The 19,447-nt window shown below is 55.9% G+C and overlaps 1 protein-coding gene across 3 annotated transcripts in view; it reads right to left on the minus strand.

Moving 5' to 3' along the window:
• Nucleotides 1-19,447, minus strand: part of LOC137361318 (NACHT, LRR and PYD domains-containing protein 3-like) — a 126,551-nt gene that overhangs the window by 71,416 nt on the left and 35,688 nt on the right. The window contains exon 1 of one of the 3 annotated variants that reach the window (XM_068026218.1): nucleotides 10,762-10,829. The exons of the other annotated variants lie outside the window; for them this stretch is intronic. The gene's annotated coding sequence lies outside the window, so the exon portion shown is untranslated. Of the gene's footprint in view, nucleotides 1-10,761; nucleotides 10,830-19,447 lie in introns of those variants that run through there. 3 annotated transcript variants of the gene reach the window in all.

The following is a 19,447-nucleotide window of genomic DNA, read 5'->3' on the forward strand; positions in this document are numbered from 1 at the left end:
TGGGTCCATCCTCCCCGGGTTACACACTGTCTGATCACACTGGGTCCATCCTCCCCGGGTTACACACTGTCTGATCACACTGGTTCCATCCTCCCCGGATTACACAATGTCTGATCACACGGGGTCCATCCTCCCTGGGTTATTCACTGTCAGATCACACTGGGTCCATCCTCCCCGGGTTACACACTGTCTGATCACACTGGGTCCATCCTCCCCGTGTTACACAATGTCTGATCACACGGGATCCATCCTCCCCGGGTTACACACTGTCTGATCACACTGGGTCCATCTTCCCCGGGTTACACAATGTCTGATCACAAGCGGTCCATCCCCCCCAGGTTCTTCACTGTCTGATCACACTGGGTCCATCCTCGCCGGGTTACACACTGTCTGTTCTCACTGGGTCCATCCTCACCAGGTTACACAGTGTCTGATCTCACTGGGATCCATCCTCCCCGGGTTACACACTGTCTCATCTCACTGGGTCCATCCTCCCCGGGTTATTCACTGTGAGAACTCACTGGCTCCATCCTCCACGGGTTACACACTGTCTGATCACACTGGGTCCATCCTACCCGGGTTACACACTGTCTGATCTCACTGGTTCCATCCACCCCGGGTTACACACTGTCTGATCACACTGGGTCCATCCTCCCCGGGTTCCACACTGTCTGATCACACTGGGTCCAGACTCTCGGGGTTACACACTGTCTAATCACACTGGGTCCATCCTCCCCGGGTTACACACTGTCTGATCACACTGGGTCCATCCTCCCCGGGTTACACACTGTCTGATCACACTGGGTCCATCCTCCCCGGGTTACACACTGTCTGATCACAAGCGGTCCATCCCCCCCAGGTAACACAGTGTCTGATCTCACTGGGATCCATCCTCCCCGGGTTACACACTGTCTGATCACCCTGGGTCCATCCTCCCCGGGCTATTCACTGTCTGATCACACTGGGTCCATCCTCCTCAGGTTACACACTGTCTGATCTCACTGGGTCCATCCTCCCCGGGTTATTCACTGTGAGATCTCACTGGCTCCATCCTCCCCGGTTTCCACACTGTCTGATCACACTGGGTGCATCCTCCCCGGGTTACACACTGTCTGATCACACTGGGTCCAGACTCTCCGGGTTACACACTGTCTGATCACACTGGGTCCATCCTCCCCGGGTTACACACTGTCTGATCACCCTGGGTCCATCCTCCCCGGGTTACACACTGTCTGATCACACTGGGTCCATCCTCCCCGGGTTGCACACTGTCTGATCTCACTGCGTCCATCCTCCCCGGGTTACACACTGTCTGATCACACTGGGTCCATCCTCCCCGGGTTACACACTGTCTGATCACACTGGGTCCATCCTCCCCGGGTTACACACTGTCTGATCACACTGGGTCCAGACTCTCCGGGTTACACACTGTCTGATCACACTGGGTCCATCCTCCCCGGGTTACACACTGTCTGATCACCCTGGGTCCATCCTCCCCGGGTTACACACTGTCTGATCACACTGGGTCCATCCTCCCCGGGTTACACACTGTCTGATCTCACTGCGTCCATCCTCCCCGGGTTACACACTGTCTGATCTCACTGGGTCCATCCTCCCCGGGTTACACAATGTCTGATCACACGGGATCCATCCTCCCCGGGTTACACACTGTCTGATCACACTGGGTCCATCTTCCCCGGGTTACACACTGTCTGTTCTCACTGGGTCCATCCTCACCAGGTTACACACTGTCTGATCACAAGCGGTCCATCCCCCCCAGGTTATTCACTGTCTGATCACACTGGGTCCATCCTCCCCGGGTTACACATTGTCTGTTCTCACTGGGTCCATCCTCACCAGGTTACACAGTGTCTGATCTCACTGGGATCCATCCTCCCCGGGTTACACACTGTCTGATCACACTGGGTCCATCCTCCCCGGGCGATTCACTGTCTGATCACACTGGGTCCATCCTCCTCAGGTTACACACTGTCTGATCTCACTGGGTCCATGCTCCCCGGGTTACACACTGTCTGATAACACTGGGTCCATCCGTCCCGGGTAACACACTGTCTGATCTCACTGGTTCCATCCAAACCGGGTTACACACTGTCTGATCACACTGGGTCCATCCTACCCGGGTTACACACTGTCTGATCTCACTGGTTCCATCCACCCCGGGTTACACACTGTCTGATAACACTGGGTCCATCCTCCCCGGGTTACACACTGTCTGATCACACTGGGTCCATCCTCCCCGGGTTCCACACTGTCTGATCACACTGGGTCCATCCTCCCCGGGTTCCACACTGTCTGATCACACTGGGTCCAGACTCTCCGGGTTACACACTGTCTAATCATACTGGGTCCATCCTCCCCGGGTTACACACTGTCTGATCACACTGGGTCCATCCTCCCCGGGTTACACACTGTCTGATCACACTGGGTCCATCCTCCCCGGGTTACACACTGTCTGATCACAAGCGGTCCATCCCCCCCAGGTTACACAGTGTCTGATCTCACTGGGATCCATCCTCCCCGGGTTACACACTGTCTGATCACACTGGGTCCATCCTCCCCGGGCTATTCACTGTCTGATCACACTGGGTCCATCCTCCTCAGGTTACACACTGTCTGATCTCACTGGGTCCATCCTCCCCGGGTTATTCACTGTGAGATCTCACTGGCTCCATCCTCCCCGGTTTCCACACTGTCTGATCACACTGGTTCCATCCTCCCCGGGTTACACAATGTCTGATCACACGGGGTCCATCCCCCCTGGGTTACACACTGTCTGATCTCACTGGGTCCATCCTCCCCGGGTTACACACTGTCTGATCTCACTGGGTCCATCCTCCCCGGGTTACACAATGTCTGTTCACAGTGGGTACATCCTCCCCGGGTTACACACTGTCTGATCACACTGGGTCCATCCTCCCCGGGTTACACACTGTCTGATCACACTGCGTCCATCCTCCCCGGGTTACACACTGTCTGATCTCACTGGGTCAATCCTCCCCGGGTTACACACTGTCTGTTCTCACTGGGTCCATCCTCACCAGGTTACACAGTGTCTGATCACACTGGGTCCATCCTCCCCGGGCTATTCACTGTCTGATCTCACTGGGTCCATCCTCCCCGGGTTATTCACTGTGAGATCTCACTGGCTCCATCCTCCACGGGTTACACACTGTCTGATCTCACTGGTTCCATCCACCCCGGGTTACACACTGTCTGATCACACTGGGTCCAATATCCCCGGGTTACACACTGTGTGATCTCACTGGGATCCATCCTCCCCGGGTTACACACTGTCTGATCACACTGGGTCCATCCTCCCCGGGCTATTCACTGTCTGATCACACTGGGTCCATCCTCCTCAGGTTACACACTGTCTGATCTCACTGGGTCCATCCTCCCCGGATTTTTCACTGTGAGATCTCACTGGCTCCATCCTCCACGGGTTACACACTGTCTGATCACACTGGGTCCATCCTACCCGGGTTACACACTGTCTGATCTCACTGGGTCCATCCACCCCGGGTTACACACTGTCTGATCACACTGGGTCCATCCTCCCCGGGTTACACACTGTCTGATCACACTGGGTCCAGACTCTCCGGGTTACACACTGTCTGATCACACTGGGTCCATCCTCCCCGGGTTACACACTGTCTGATCACCCTGGGTCCATCCTCCCCGGGTTACACACTGTCTGATCACACTGGGTCCATCCTCCCCGGGTTGCACACTGTCTGATCTCACTGCGTCCATCCTCCCCGGGTTACACACTGTCTGATCACACTGGGTCCATCCTCCCCGGGTTACACACTGTCTGATCACACTGGGTCCATCCTCCCTGGGTTACACACTGTCTGATCACACTGGGTCCAGACTCTCCGGGTTACACACTGTCTGATCACACTGGGTCCATCCTCCCCGGGTTACACACTGTCTGATCACCCTGGGTCCATCCTCCCCGGGTTACACACTGTCTGATCACACTGGGTCCATCCTCCCCGGGTTACACACTGTCTGATCTCACTGCGTCCATCCTCCCCGGGTTACACACTGTCTGATCTCACTGGGTCCATCTTCCCCGGGTTACACACTGTCTGTTCTCACTGGGTCCATCCTCACCAGGTTACACACTGTCTGATCACAAGCGGTCCATCCCCCCCAGGTTATTCACTGTCTGATCACACTGGGTCCATCCTCCCCGGGTTACACACTGTCTGTTCTCACTGGGTCCATCCTCACCAGGTTACACAGTGTCTGATCTCACTGGGATCCATCCTCCCCGAGTTACACACTGTCTGATCACACTGGGTCCATCCTCCCCGGGCGATTCACTGTCTGATCACACTGGGTCCATCCTCCTCAGGTTACACACTGTCTGATCTCACTGGGTCCATCCTCCCCGGGTTACACACTGTCTGATAACACTGGGTCCATCCGTCCCGGGTAACACACTGTCTGATCTCACTGGTTCCATCCAAACCGGGTTACACACTGTCTGATCACACTGGGTCCATCCTACCCGGGTTACACACTGTCTGATCTCACTGGTTCCATCCACCCCGGGTTACACACTGTCTGATAACACTGGCTCCATCCTCCCCGGGTTACACACTGTCTGATCACACTGGGTCCATCCTCCCCGGGTTCCACACTGTCTGATCACACTGGGTCCATCCTCCCCGGGTTCCACACTGTCTGATCACACTGGGTCCATCCTCCCCGGGTTCCACACTGTCTGATCACACTGGGTCCATCCTCCCCGGGTTCCACACTGTCTGATCACACTGGGTCCATCCTCCCCGGGTTACACACTGTCTGATCACACTGGGTCCATCCTCCCCGGGTTACACACTGTCTGATCACACTGGTTCCATCCTCCCCGGATTACACAATGTCTGATCACACGGGGTCCATCCTCCCTGGGTTATTCACTGTCAGATCACACTGGGTCCATCCTCCCCGGGTTACACACTGTCTGATCACACTGGGTCCATCCTCCCCGTGTTACACAATGTCTGATCACACGGGATCCATCCTCCCCGGGTTACACACTGTCTGATCACACTGGGTCCATCTTCCCCGGGTTACACAATGTCTGATCACAAGCGGTCCATCCCCCCCAGGTTCTTCACTGTCTGATCACACTGGGTCCATCCTCGCCGGGTTACACACTGTCTGTTCTCACTGGGTCCATCCTCACCAGGTTACACAGTGTCTGATCTCACTGGGATCCATCCTCCCCGGGTTACACACTGTCTCATCTCACTGGGTCCATCCTCCCCGGGTTATTCACTGTGAGAACTCACTGGCTCCATCCTCCACGGGTTACACACTGTCTGATCACACTGGGTCCATCCTACCCGGGTTACACACTGTCTGATCTCACTGGTTCCATCCACCCCGGGTTACACACTGTCTGATCACACTGGGTCCATCCTCCCCGGGTTCCACACTGTCTGATCACACTGGGTCCAGACTCTCGGGGTTACACACTGTCTAATCACACTGGGTCCATCCTCCCCGGGTTACACACTGTCTGATCACACTGGGTCCATCCTCCCCGGGTTACACACTGTCTGATCACACTGGGTCCATCCTCCCCGGGTTACACACTGTCTGATCACAAGCGGTCCATCCCCCCCAGGTAACACAGTGTCTGATCTCACTGGGATCCATCCTCCCCGGGTTACACACTGTCTGATCACCCTGGGTCCATCCTCCCCGGGCTATTCACTGTCTGATCACACTGGGTCCATCCTCCTCAGGTTACACACTGTCTGATCTCACTGGGTCCATCCTCCCCGGGTTATTCACTGTGAGATCTCACTGGCTCCATCCTCCCCGGTTTCCACACTGTCTGATCACACTGGGTGCATCCTCCCCGGGTTACACACTGTCTGATCACACTGGGTCCAGACTCTCCGGGTTACACACTGTCTGATCACACTGGGTCCATCCTCCCCGGGTTACACACTGTCTGATCACCCTGGGTCCATCCTCCCCGGGTTACACACTGTCTGATCACACTGGGTCCATCCTCCCCGGGTTGCACACTGTCTGATCTCACTGCGTCCATCCTCCCCGGGTTACACACTGTCTGATCACACTGGGTCCATCCTCCCCGGGTTACACACTGTCTGATCACACTGGGTCCATCCTCCCCGGGTTACACACTGTCTGATCACACTGGGTCCAGACTCTCCGGGTTACACACTGTCTGATCACACTGGGTCCATCCTCCCCGGGTTACACACTGTCTGATCACCCTGGGTCCATCCTCCCCGGGTTACACACTGTCTGATCACACTGGGTCCATCCTCCCCGGGTTACACACTGTCTGATCTCACTGCGTCCATCCTCCCCGGGTTACACACTGTCTGATCTCACTGGGTCCATCCTCCCCGGGTTACACAATGTCTGATCACACGGGATCCATCCTCCCCGGGTTACACACTGTCTGATCACACTGGGTCCATCTTCCCCGGGTTACACACTGTCTGTTCTCACTGGGTCCATCCTCACCAGGTTACACACTGTCTGATCACAAGCGGTCCATCCCCCCCAGGTTATTCACTGTCTGATCACACTGGGTCCATCCTCCCCGGGTTACACATTGTCTGTTCTCACTGGGTCCATCCTCACCAGGTTACACAGTGTCTGATCTCACTGGGATCCATCCTCCCCGGGTTACACACTGTCTGATCACACTGGGTCCATCCTCCCCGGGCGATTCACTGTCTGATCACACTGGGTCCATCCTCCTCAGGTTACACACTGTCTGATCTCACTGGGTCCATGCTCCCCGGGTTACACACTGTCTGATAACACTGGGTCCATCCGTCCCGGGTAACACACTGTCTGATCTCACTGGTTCCATCCAAACCGGGTTACACACTGTCTGATCACACTGGGTCCATCCTACCCGGGTTACACACTGTCTGATCTCACTGGTTCCATCCACCCCGGGTTACACACTGTCTGATAACACTGGGTCCATCCTCCCCGGGTTACACACTGTCTGATCACACTGGGTCCATCCTCCCCGGGTTCCACACTGTCTGATCACACTGGGTCCATCCTCCCCGGGTTCCACACTGTCTGATCTCACTGGGTCCAGACTCTCCGGGTTACACACTGTCTAATCATACTGGGTCCATCCTCCCCGGGTTACACACTGTCTGATCACACTGGGTCCATCCTCCCCGGGTTACACACTGTCTGATCACACTGGGTCCATCCTCCCCGGGTTACACACTGTCTGATCACAAGCGGTCCATCCCCCCCAGGTTACACAGTGTCTGATCTCACTGGGATCCATCCTCCCCGGGTTACACACTGTCTGATCACACTGGGTCCATCCTCCCCGGGCTATTCACTGTCTGATCACACTGGGTCCATCCTCCTCAGGTTACACACTGTCTGATCTCACTGGGTCCATCCTCCCCGGGTTATTCACTGTGAGATCTCACTGGCTCCATCCTCCCCGGTTTCCACACTGTCTGATCACACTGGTTCCATCCTCCCCGGGTTACACAATGTCTGATCACACGGGGTCCATCCCCCCTGGGTTACACACTGTCTGATCTCACTGGGTCCATCCTCCCCGGGTTACACACTGTCTGATCTCACTGGGTCCATCCTCCCCGGGTTACACAATGTCTGTTCACAGTGGGTACATCCTCCCCGGGTTACACACTGTCTGATCACACTGGGTCCATCCTCCCCGGGTTACACACTGTCTGATCACACTGCGTCCATCCTCCCCGGGTTACACACTGTCTGATCTCACTGGGTCAATCCTCCCCGGGTTACACACTGTCTGTTCTCACTGGGTCCATCCTCACCAGGTTACACAGTGTCTGATCACACTGGGTCCATCCTCCCCGGGCTATTCACTGTCTGATCTCACTGGGTCCATCCTCCCCGGGTTATTCACTGTGAGATCTCACTGGCTCCATCCTCCACGGGTTACACACTGTCTGATCTCACTGGTTCCATCCACCCCGGGTTACACACTGTCTGATCACACTGGGTCCAGACTCTCCGGGTTACACACTGTCTGATCACACTGGGTCCATCCTCCCCGGGTTACACACTGTCTGATCACACTGGGTCCATCCTCCCCGGGTTACACACTGTCTGATCACACTGGGTCCAGACTCTCCGGGTTACACACTGTCTGATCACACTGGGTCCATCCTCCCCGGGTTACACACTGTCTGATCTCACTGGGTCCATCCTCCCCGGGTTACACACTGTCTGTTCTCACTGGGTCCATCCTCCCCGGGTTACACACTGTCTGTTCTCACTGGGTCCATCCTCCCCGGGTTACACACTGTCTGATCACACTGGGTCCATCCTCCCCGGGTTACACACTGTCTGATCTCACTGGGTCCATCCTCCCCGGGTTACACACTGTCTGTTCTCACTGGGTCCATCCTCCCCGGGTTACACACTGTCTGATCACACTGGGTCCAAACTCTCCGGGTTACACACTGTCTGATCACACTGGGTCCATCCTCCCCGGGTTACACACTGTCTGATCTCACTGGGTCCATCCCCCCCAGATTGCACAGTGTCTGATCTCACTGGGATCCATCCTCCCCGGGTTACACACTGTCTGATCACACTGGGTCCATCCTCCCCGGGCTATTCACTGTCTGATCACACTGGGTCCATCCTCCCCGGGTTATTCACTGTGAGATCTCACTGGCTCCATCCTCCTCAGGTTACACACTGTCTGATCTCACTGGGTCCATCCTCCCCGGGTTATTCACTGTGAGATCTCACTGGCTCCATCCTCCACGGGTTACACACTGTCTGATCACACTGGGTCCATCCTACCCGGGTTACACACTGTCTGATCTCACTGGTTCCATCCACCCCGGGTTACACACTGTCTGATCACACTGGGTCCATCCTCCCCGGGTTACACACTGTCTGATCACACTGGGTCCAGACTCTCCGGGTTACACACTGTCTGATCACACTGGGTCCATCCTCCCCGGGTTACACACTGTCTGATCACACTGGGTCCATCCTCCCCGGGTTACACAATGTCTGATCTCACTGGGTCCATCCTCCCGGGTTACACACTGTCTGATCTCACTGGCTCCATCCTCCCCGGGTTGCACAATGTCTGATCACATTGGGTCCATCCTCCCCGGGTTACACACTGTCTGATCACACGGGGTCCATCCTCCCCGGGTTACACAATGTCTGATCACACTGGGACCACTCTCTACGGGTTACACACTGTCTGATCACACTGGGTCCATCCTCCCCGGGTTACACACTGTCTGATCTCACTGGGTCCATCCTCCCCGGGTTACACACTGTCTGATCACACTGGGTCCAGACTCCCCGGGTTACACACTGTCTGATCTCACTGGGGTCCATCCTCCCCGGGTTATACACTGTCTGATCACACTGGGTCCAGACTCCCTGGGTTGCACACTGTCTGATCACACTGGGTCCAGACTCCCCGGGTTACACACTGTCTGATCTCACTGGGGTCCATCCTCCCCCGGTTACACACTGTCTGATCTCACTGGGTTCCATCCTCCCCGGGTTATACACTGTCTGATCTTAATGGGTCCATCCTCCACCGGTTACAAACTGTCTGATCTCACTGGGTCCATCCTCCCCGGGTCACACACTGTCTGATCACACTGGGTACATCCTCCCCGGGTTATACACTGTCTGATCACACTGGGTCCAAACTCCCCGGGTTACACACTGTCTGATCTCACTGGGTCCATCCTCCCCGGGTTACACACTGTCTGATCACACTGGGTCCATCCTCCCCGGGTAACACACTGTCTGATCTCACTGGGTCCATCCTCCCTCGGGTTACACACTGTCTGATCTCACTGGGTCCATCCTCCCCGGGTAAAACACTGTCTGATCTCACTGGGTCCATCCTCCCCGGGTTACACACTGTCTGATCACACTGGGTCCATCCTCCCCGGGTAACACACTGTCTGATCTCACTGGGTCCATCCTCCCCGGGTTACACACTGTCTGATCTCACTGGGTCCATCCTCCCCGGGATACACACTGTCTGATCACACTGGGTCCATCCTCCCCGGGTTACACACTGTCTGATCACACTGGGTCCATGCTCCTCGGGTTACACACTGTCTGATCACACTGGGTCCATCCTCCTCGGGTTACACACTGTCTGATCACACTGGGTCCATCCTCCTCGGGTTACACACTGTCTGATCTCACTGGGTCCATCCTCCCCGTGTTATTCACTGTCTGATCTCACTGGGTCCATCCTCCCCGGGTTATTCACTGCCTGATCACACTGGGTCCATCCTCCCCGGGTTATTCACTGTCTGATCTCACTGGGTCCATCCTCCCCGGGTTATTCACTGTCTGATCTCACTGTGTCCATCCTCCCCGGGTTATTCACTGTCTGATCTCACTGGCTCCATCCTCCCCGGGTTACACACTGTCTGATCTCACTGGGTCCATCCTCCCCGGGTTACACACTGTCTGATCACAGTGGGTCCATCCTCCCTGGGTTACGCACTGTCTGATCACACTGGGTCCATCCTCCTCGGGTTACACACTGTCTGATCACACTGGGTCCATCCTCCTCGGGTTACACACTGTCTGATCACACTGGGTCCATCCTCCTCGGGTTACACACTGTCTGATCACACTGGGTCCATCCTCCTCGGGTTACATACTGTCTGATCTCACTGGGTCCATCCTCCCCGTGTTATTCACTGTCTGATCTCACTGGGTCCATCCTCCCCGGGTTATTCACTGTCTGATCACACTGGGTCCATCCTCCCCGGGTTATTCACTGTCTGATCTCACTGGGTCCATCCTCCCCGGGTTATTCACTGTCTGATCTCACTGTGTCCATCCTCCCCGGGTGATTCACTGTCTGATCACACTGGGTCCATCCTCCCCGGGTAACACACTGTCTGATCTCACTGGGTCCATCCTCCCCGGGTAAAACACTGTCTGATCACACTGGGTCCATCCTACCCGGGTTACACACTGTCTGATCTCACTGGTTCCATCCAACCCAGGTTACACACTGTCTGATCACACTGGGTCCATCCTCCCCGGGTTACACACTGTCTGATCACACTGGGTCCAGACTCTCCGGGTTACACACTGTCTGATCACACTGGGTCCATCCTCCACGGGTTACACACTGTCTGATCACACTGGGTCCATCCTCCCCGGGTTACACACTGTCTGATCACACTGGGTCCATCCTCCCCGGGTTACACACTGTCTGATCACACTGGGTCCAGACTCCCCGGGTTACACACTGTCTGATCACACTGGGTCCATCCTCCCCGGTTTACACACTGTCTGATCACACTGGGTCCATCCTCCCCGGGTTACACACTGTCTGATCTCACTGGGTCCATCCTCCACGGGTGACACACTGTCTGATCACACTGGGTCCATCCTCCCCGGGTTACAAAATGTCTGATCACACGGGGTCCATCCACCCCGGGTTATTCACTGTCTGATCACAATGGGTCCATCCCCCCGGGTTATTCACTGTCTGATCTCACTGGGTCCATCCTCCCCGGGTTATTCACTGTCTGATCTCACTGGGTCCATCCTCCCCGGGTTATTCACTGTCTGATCTCACTGGGTCCATCCTCCCCGGGTTACACACTGTCTGATCACACGAGGTGCATCCTCCCCGGGTTACACACTGTCTGATCACACTGGCTCCTTCCTCCCCGGGTTGCACAATGTCTGATCACACTGGGTCCATCCTCCCCGGGTTACACACTGTCTGATCACACTGGGTCCATCCTCCCCGGGTTACACAATGTCTGATCACACTGGGTCCATCCTCCCCGGGTTACACAATGTCTGATCTCACTGGGTCCATCCTCCCGGGTTACACACTGTCTGATCTCACTGGCTCCATCCTCCCCGGGTTGCACAATGTCTGATCACATTGGGTCCATCCTCCCCGGGTTACACACTGTCTGATCACACGGGGTCCATCCTCCCCGGGTTACACAATGTCTGATCACACTGGGACCACTCTCTACGGGTTACACACTGTCTGATCACACTGGGTCCATCCTCCCCGGGTTACACACTGTCTGATCACAATGGCTCCATCCTCCCCGGGTTGCACAATGTCTGATCACACTGGGTCCATCCTCCCCGGGTTACACACTGTCTGATCACACTGGGTCCATCCTCCCCGGGTTACACAATGTCTGATCTCACTGGGTCCATCCTCCCGGGTTACACACTGTCTGATCTCACTGGCTCCATCCTCCCCGGGTTGCACAATGTCTGATCACATTGGGTCCATCCTCCCCGGGTTACACACTGTCTGATCACACGGGGTCCATCCTCCCCGGGTTACACAATGTCTGATCACACTGGGACCACTCTCTACGGGTTACACACTGTCTGATCACACTGGGTCCATCCTCCCCGGGTTACACACTGTCTGATCTCACTGGGTCCATCCTCCCCGGGTTACAAACTGTCTGATCACACTGGGTCCAGACTCCCCGGGTTACACACTGTCTGATCTCACTGGGGTCCATCCTCCCCGGGTTATACACTGTCTGATCACACTGGGTCCAGACTCCCTGGGTTGCACACTGTCTGATCACACTGGGTCCAGACTCCCCGGGTTACACACTGTCTGATCTCACTGGGGTCCATCCTCCCCCGGTTACACACTGTCTGATCTCACTGGGGTCCATCCTCCCCGGGTTATACACTGTCTGATCTCACTGGGGTCCATCCTGCCCCGGTTACACACTGTCTGATCTCACTGGGGTCCATCCTCCCCGGGTTATACACTGTCTGATCATAATGGGTCCATCCTCCACCGGTTACAAACTGTCTGATATCACTGGGTCCATCCTCCCCGGGTCACACACTGTCTGATCACACTGGGTACATCCTCCCCGGGTTATACACTGTCTGATCACACTGGGTCCAGACTCCCCGGGTTACACACTGTCTGATCTCACTGGGTCCATCCTCCCCGGGTTACACACTGGCTGATCACACTGGGTCCATCCTCCCCGGGTAACACACTGTCTGATCTCACTGGGTCCATCCTCCCTCGGGTTACACACTGTCTGATCTCACTGGGTCCATCCTCCCCGGGTAAAACACTGTCTGATCTCACTGGGTCCATCCTCCCCGGGTTACACACTGTGTGATCACACTGGGTCCATCCTCCCCGGGTAACACACTGTCTGATCTCACTGGGTCCATCCTCCCCGGGTTACACACTGTCTGATCTCACTGGGTCCATCCTCCCCGGGATACACACTGTCTGATCACACTGGGTCCATCCTCCCCGGGTTACACACTGTCTGATCACACTGGGTCCATGCTCCTCGGGTTACACACTGTCTGATCACACTGGGTCCATCCTCCTCGGGTTACACACTGTCTGATCACACTGGGTCCATCCTCCTCGGGTTACACACTGTCTGATCTCACTGGGTCCATCCTCCCCGTGTTATTCACTGTCTGATCTCACTGGGTCCATCCTCCCCGGGTTATTCACTGCCTGATCACACTGGGTCCATCCTCCCCGGGTTATTCACTGTCTGATCTCACTGGGTCCATCCTCCCCGGGTTATTCACTGTCTGATCTCACTGTGTCCATCCTCCCCGGGTTATTCACTGTCTGATCTCACTGGCTCCATCCTCCCCGGGTTACACACTGTCTGATCTCACTGGGTCCATCCTCCCCGGGTTACACACTGTCTGATCACAGTGGGTCCATCCTCCCTGGGTTACGCACTGTCTGATCACACTGGGTCCATCCTCCTCGGGTTACACACTGTCTGATCACACTGGGTCCATCCTCCTCGGGTTACACACTGTCTGATCACACTGGGTCCATCCTCCTCGGGTTACACACTGTCTGATCACACTGGGTCCATCCTCCTCGGGTTACATACTGTCTGATCTCACTGGGTCCATCCTCCCCGTGTTATTCACTGTCTGATCTCACTGGGTCCATCCTCCCCGGGTTATTCACTGTCTGATCACACTGGGTCCATCCTCCCCGGGTTATTCACTGTCTGATCTCACTGGGTCCATCCTCCCCGGGTTATTCACTGTCTGATCTCACTGTGTCCATCCTCCCCGGGTGATTCACTGTCTGATCACACTGGGTCCATCCTCCCCGGGTAACACACTGTCTGATCTCACTGGGTCCATCCTCCCCGGGTAAAACACTGTCTGATCACACTGGGTCCATCCTACCCGGGTTACACACTGTCTGATCTCACTGGTTCCATCCAACCCAGGTTACACACTGTCTGATCACACTGGGTCCATCCTCCCCGGGTTACACACTGTCTGATCACACTGGGTCCAGACTCTCCGGGTTACACACTGTCTGATCACACTGGGTCCATCCTCCACGGGTTACACACTGTCTGATCACACTGGGTCCATCCTCCCCGGGTTACACACTGTCTGATCACACTGGGTCCATCCTCCCCGGGTTACACACTGTCTGATCACACTGGGTCCAGACTCCCCGGGTTACACACTGTCTGATCACACTGGGTCCATCCTCCCCGGTTTACACACTGTCTGATCACACTGGGTCCATCCTCCCCGGGTTACACACTGTCTGATCACACTGGGTCCATCCTCCTCGGGTTACACACTGTCTGATCACACTGGGTCCATCCTCCTCGGGTTGCACACTGTCTGATCACACTGGGTCCATCCTCCTCGGGTTACATACTGTCTGATCTCACTGGGTCCATCCTCCCCGTGTTATTCACTGTCTGATCTCACTGGGTCCATCCTCCCCGTGTTATTCACTGTCTGATCACACTGGGTCCATCCTCCCCGGGTTATTCACTGTCTGATCTCACTGGGTCCATCCTCCCCGGGTTATTCACTGTCTGATCTCACTGTGTCCATCCTCCCCGGGTGATTCACTGTCTGATCACACTGGGTCCATCCTCCCCGGGTAACACACTGTCTGATCTCACTGGGTCCATCCTCCCCGGGTAAAACACTGTCTGATCACACTGGGTCCATCCTACCCGGGTTACACACTGTCTGATCTCACTGGTTCCATCCAACCCAGGTTACACACTGTCTGATCACACTGGGTCCATCCTCCCCGGGTTACACACTGTCTGATCACACTGGGTCCAGACTCTCCGGGTTACACACTGTCTGATCACACTGGGTCCATCCTCCACGGGTTACACACTGTCTGATCACACTGGGTCCATCCTCCCCGGGTTACACACTGTCTGATCACACTGGGTCCATCCTCCCCGGGTTACACACTGTCTGATCACACTGGGTCCAGACTCCCCGGGTTACACACTGTCTGATCACACTGGGTCCATCCTCCCCGGTTTACACACTGTCTGATCACACTGGGTCCATCCTCCCCGGGTTACACACTGTCTGATCTCACTGGGTCCATCCTCCACGGGTGACACACTGTCTGATCACACTGGGTCCATCCTCCCCGGGTTACAAAATGTCTGATCACACGGGGTCCATCCACCCCGGGTTATTCACTGTCTGATCACAATGGGTCCATCCCCCCGGGTTAGACAATGTCTGATCTCACGGGGTCCATCCTCTCCGGGTTACCAACTGTCTGGTCACACGGGTCCATCCTCCCCGGGTTACCCACTGTCTGGTCACACTGGGTCCATCCTCCACGGGTTACACACTGTCTGATCTCACTGGGTCCATCCTCCCCGGGTTACACACTGTCTGATCACACGAGGTGCATCCTCCCCGGGTTACACACTGTCTGATCACACTGGCTCCTTCCTCCCCGGGTTGCACAATGTCTGATCACACTGGGTCCATCCTCCCCGGGTTACACACTGTCTGATCACACTGGGACCATCCTCCCCGGGTTACACAATGTCTGATCACACTGGGTCCATCCTCCCCGGGTTACACAATGTCTGATCTCACTGGGTCCATCCTCCCGGGTTACACACTGTCTGATCTCACTGGCTCCATCCTCCCCGGGTTGCACAATGTCTGATCACACGGGGTCCATCCTCCCCGGGTTACACAATGTCTGATCACACTGGGACCACTCTCTACGGGTTACACACTGTCTGATCACACTGGGTCCATCCTCCCCGGGTTACACACTGTCTGATCTCACTGGGTACATCCTCCCCGGGTTACAAACTGTCTGATCACACTGGGTCCAGACTCCCCGGGTTACACACTGTCTGATCTCACTGGGGTCCATCCTCCCCGGGTTATACACTGTCTGATCACACTGGGTCCAGACTCCCTGGGTTGCACACTGTCTGATCACACTGGGTCCAGACTCCCCGGGTTACACACTGTCTGATCTCACTGGGGTCCATCCTCCCCCGGTTACACACTGTCTGATCTCACTGGGGTCCATCCTCCCCGGGTTATACACTGTCTGATCATAATGGGTCCATCCTCCACCGGTTACAAACTGTCTGATCTCACTGGGTCCATCCTCCCCGGGTCACACACTGTCTGATCACACTGGGTACATCCTCCCCGGGTTATACACTGTCTGATCACACTGGGTACATCCTCCCCGGGTTATACACTGTCTGATCACACTGGGTACATCCTCCCCGGGTTATACACTGTCTGATCACACTGGGTCCAGACTCCCCGGGTTACACACTGTCTGATCTCACTGGGTCCATCCTCCCCGGGTCACACACTGTCTGATCACACTGGGTACATCCTCCCCGGGTTATACACTGTCTGATCACACTGGGTCCAGACTCCCCGGGTTACACACTGTCTGATCTCACTGGGTCCATCCTCCCCGGGTTACACACTGGCTGATCACACTGGGTCCATCCTCCCCGGGTAACACACTGTCTGATCTCACTGGGTCCATCCTCCCTCGGGTTACACACTGTCTGATCTCACTGGGTCCATCCTCCCCGGGTAAAATACTGTCTGATCTCACTGGGTCCATCCTCCCCGGGTTACACACTGTCTGATCACACTGGGTCCATCCTCCCCGGGTAACACACTGTCTGATCTCACTGGGTCCATCCTCCCCGGGTTACACACTGTCTGATCTCACTGGGTCCATCCTCCCCGGGATACACACTGTCTGATCACACTGGGTCCATCCTCCCCGGGTTACACACTGTCTGATCACACTGGGTCCATGCTCCTCGGGTTACACACTGTCTGATCACACTGGGTCCATCCTCCTCGGGTTACACACTGTCTGATCACACTGGGTCCATCCTCCTCGGGTTACACACTGTCTGATCTCACTGGGTCCATCCTCCCCGTGTTATTCACTGTCTGATCTCACTGGGTCCATCCTCCCCGGGTTATTCACTGCCTGATCACACTGGGTCCATCCTCCCCGGGTTATTCACTGTCTGATCTCACTGGGTCCATCCTCCCCGGGTTATTCACTGTCTGATCTCACTGGCTCCATCCTCCCCGGGTTACACACTGTCTGATCTCACTGGGTCCATCCTCCCCGGGTTACACACTGTCTGATCACAGTGGGTCCATCCTCCCTGGGTTACGCACTGTCTGATCACACTGGGTCCATCCTCCTCGGGTTACACACTGTCTGATCACACTGGGTCCATCCTCCTCGGGTTACACACTGTCTGATCACACTGGGTCCATCCTCCTCGGGTTACACACTGTCTGATCACACTGGGTCCATCCTCCTCGGGTTACATACTGTCTGATCTCACTGGGTCCATCCTCCCCGTGTTATTCACTGTCTGATCTCACTGGGTCCATCCTCCCCGGGTTATTCACTGTCTGATCACACTGGGTCCATCCTCCCCGGGTTATTCACTGTCTGATCTCACTGGGTCCATCCTCCCCGGGTTATTCACTGTCTGATCTCACTGTGTCCATCCTCCCCGGGTGATTCACTGTCTGATCACACTGGGTCCATCCTCCCCGGGTAACACACTGTCTGATCTCACTGGGTCCATCCTCCCCGGGTAAAACACTGTCTGATCACACTGGGTCCATCCTACCCGGGTTACACACTGTCTGATCTCACTGGTTCCATCCAACCCAGGTTACACACTGTCTGATCACACTGGGTCCATCCTCCCCGGGTTACACACTGTCTGATCACACTGGGTCCAGACTCTCCGGGTTACACACTGTCTGATCACACTGGGTCCATCCTCCACGGGTTACACACTGTCTGATCACACTGGGTCCATCCTCCCCGGGTTACACACTGTCTGATCACACTGGGTCCATCCTCCCCGGGTTACACACTGTCTGATCACACTGGGTCCAGACTCCCCGGGTTACACACTGTCTGATCACACTGGGTCCATCCTCCCCGGTTTACACACTGTCTGATCACACTGGGTCCATCCTCCCCGGGTTACACACTGTCTGATCTCACTGGGTCCATCCTCCACGGGTGACACACTGTCTGAACACACGGGGTCCATCCACCCCGGGTTATTCACTGTCTGATCACACTGGGTCCATCCTCCTCGGGTTACACACTGTCTGATCACACTGGGTCCATCCTCCTCGGGTTACACACTGTCTGATCTCACTGGGTCCATCCTCCCCGTGTTATTCACTGTCTGATCTCACTGGGTCCATCCTCCCCGGGTTATTCACTGCCTGATCACACTGGGTCCATCCTCCCCGGGTTATTCACTGTCTGATCTCACTGGGTCCATCCTCCCCGGGTTATTCACTGTCTGATCTCACTGGCTCCATCCTCCCCGGGTTACACACTGTCTGATCTCACTGGGACCATCCTCCCCGGGTTACACACTGTCTGATCACAGTGGGTCCATCCTCCCTGGGTTACGCACTGTCTGATCACACTGGGTCCATCCTCCTCGGGTTACACACTGTCTGATCACACTGGGTCCATCCTCCTCGGGTTACACACTGTCTGATCACACTGGGTCCATCCTCCTCGGGTTACACACTGTCTGATCACACTGGGTCCATCCTCCTCGGGTTACATACTGTCTGATCTCACTGGGTCCATCCTCCCCGTGTTATTCACTGTCTGATCTCACTGGGTCCATCCTCCCCGGGTTATTCACTGTCTGATCACACTGGGTCCATCCTCCCCGGGTTATTCACTGTCTGATCTCACTGGGTCCATCCTCCCCGGGTTATTCACTGTCTGATCTCACTGTGTCCATCCTCCCCGGGTGATTCACTGTCTGATCACACTGGGTCCATCCTCCCCGGGTAACACACTGTCTGATCTCACTGGGTCCATCCTCCCCGGGTAAAACACTGTCTGATCACACTGGGTCCATCCTACCCGGGTTACACACTGTCTGATCTCACTGGTTCCATCCAACCCAGGTTACACACTGTCTGATCACACTGGGTCCATCCTCCCCGGGTTACACACTGTCTGATCACACTGGGTCCAGACTCTCCGGGTTACACACTG

This window comes from Heterodontus francisci, unplaced genomic scaffold, assembly GCF_036365525.1.
Source record: "Heterodontus francisci isolate sHetFra1 unplaced genomic scaffold, sHetFra1.hap1 HAP1_SCAFFOLD_506, whole genome shotgun sequence".
In the NCBI taxonomy this organism is placed as follows: Eukaryota; Metazoa; Chordata; class Chondrichthyes; order Heterodontiformes; family Heterodontidae; genus Heterodontus; species Heterodontus francisci.